Below are 2,194 nucleotides of genomic sequence, written 5' to 3' on the forward strand. Positions count from 1 at the left end.
AAAAAAAAAAAAAAAAAAAGAACCTTCCCCTCCCCTGTTCAGGTGTGCGTTCGCCAGTGAGACACACCCTTCTATAGAAGTAAATTGCTTTGCTGAGAAAATTTATATCAAGTGCTACTACTTTTGCAGCCCTGAAAACTTACATATAACAGTGATGGTCATCACCTTTTCATATATCCGTTGGCCATTTGTTTGTCTTCTTTGGACAAGTGTCTTTTCAGGCCAGGAGCAGTGGCTCATGCCTATAATACCAGCACTTTGAGAGGCTGAGGTGAGAGGATTGCTTGAGCCCAGGAGTTCAAGACCAGTCTGAGGAATACAGGAAGCCCCATCTCTATAAACAATAAACACAATTAGCCAGGAACGGTGGTGTGTGCCTGTGATCCCAGCTACTCATGAGGCTGAGGTGAGAGGATCGCTTGAGCCTGGGAGGTGGAGGCTGCAGTGAGCAGTGACAGTGACACTGTATTCCAGCCTGGCTGACAGAGACCCCGTCTCAAAAAAAAAAGGTCTTTTCAGACCCACTAACCATTTAAAAATCTTTTGTTCTTTTGCTGTTACGTTGTATGATTTCTTATATATTTCATTTCTTTATTATTTGATTTTTAATATTTACTACTTATTTACTTTGAGACAGGGTCTCTTGCTCTTCGGCTCAGGCTGGAGTGCAGCGGCACGATCATGGCTCAGTGCAGCTCCAACCACGGGTCAAGGGATCCTCACATCTCCGCCTCGCAGATAGCTGGGACTATGGGTGTGTACCACCATGCCTGGCTAACTTTAAACACTTATATATATATATATTTTTTTTTAATTAGAGATGGGGTATTACCATGTTGGCCAGGCTGGTCTCAAACTCCTGACCTCAGGTGATCTACCCATCTCAGCCTCCCAAAGTGCTGGGATTACAGGCATGAGCCACCACGCCTGGCCAGCTTTAAACGTTTTTTGCAGAGATGAGGTCTCACTATGTTGCCCAGGCTGGTCTTGAACTCCTGGGCTCCAGTGATCCTCCCATCTTGGCTTCCAAAAGTGTTGGGATTATAAGCATGCAGGGATTTAATCTTAATTCCAAAAGCTGATCTTTCTGAATTCATTTTAAGGCTCTGGCTTTCCGAGGTTACCTTCAAAGGTGGGCTGTTCACAGATGTCTCAACTTTAGCAGGGTTAGAATAAAGTCTTATGATTGTGTATTTGTTGATTTATCTGAATTTTATTTGGTTTCACTCCAAAGTGGGTGTACTTTGTACAATTCAATTCCAACTCTAAGCACCTGAATTTGGCTTTGACTTCATTGGGTTCAGTCCTAAGACTGACTTCAGCTATAAAGGAGATCCCCCAGTCCTCTGACACTTTTGTTTGTTTGTTTTTTACATGAGTCTCACTCTGTAGCCCAGGCTGGAGTGCAGTGGTGTGATCTTGGCTCACTGCAATCTTTGCCTCCCAGGTTCAAGTAATTCTTGTTTCTCAGCCTCCCAAGTAGCTGGGATACAGGCACGTGCCACCACGCCCGGCTAATTTTTGTATTTTCAGTAGAGATGGGTTTTTGCTGTGTTGGCCAGGCTGGTCTCGCGCTCCTAACCTCAGGTGATCTGCTTGCCTCGGCCTCCTGAAATGCTGAGGTTACAGGCATGAGCCGCTGTGTCCAGCCCCTTGGACACTTCTGACTGGCTACAAATTCAGGGCTTCCCAGGACGCTTTTTCTATCATTCACTAGAACTGCTCAGCATGTAGGAAAGCGGCATACATATGCTTATGGGTTTACTATAAAGGATAACGAATAGGGCAAGGTCTGGGAGGGAGCACGGAGCTTCCATGCTGCCTGTGGAGTCAGGGCCTGTCACCCTCCCAGCACCCTCCCTTTACCAACAGGGACGCTCCACCAAATCTTGATGTTTAGAGTTTTGCTGGGGCTTCATTACATAGGTGTAATTGATTAAATCATTGGCTGTGTGATTGAACTCAATCTCAAAGCTTCCTGGCCAGGCGTGAAGGCCAGGCTGGTCTGAAACTCCTTGCCTCAAGTGATCTGCTGCTTTGGCCTCCCAAAGTGCTGGGATTACAGGTGTGAGCCACTGTGCCTGGCCCAGGCATATTCTTTTTTTTTTTTTTGAGACGGAGTTTCGCTCTTGTTACCCAGGCTGGAGTGCAATGGTGTGATCTCGGCTCACTGCAACCTCCGCCTCCTGGGTTC

Source organism: Cebus imitator, unplaced genomic scaffold, assembly GCF_001604975.1.
Source record: "Cebus imitator isolate Cc_AM_T3 unplaced genomic scaffold, Cebus_imitator-1.0 Scaffold218, whole genome shotgun sequence".
NCBI classification, from domain to species: Eukaryota; Metazoa; Chordata; class Mammalia; order Primates; family Cebidae; genus Cebus; species Cebus imitator.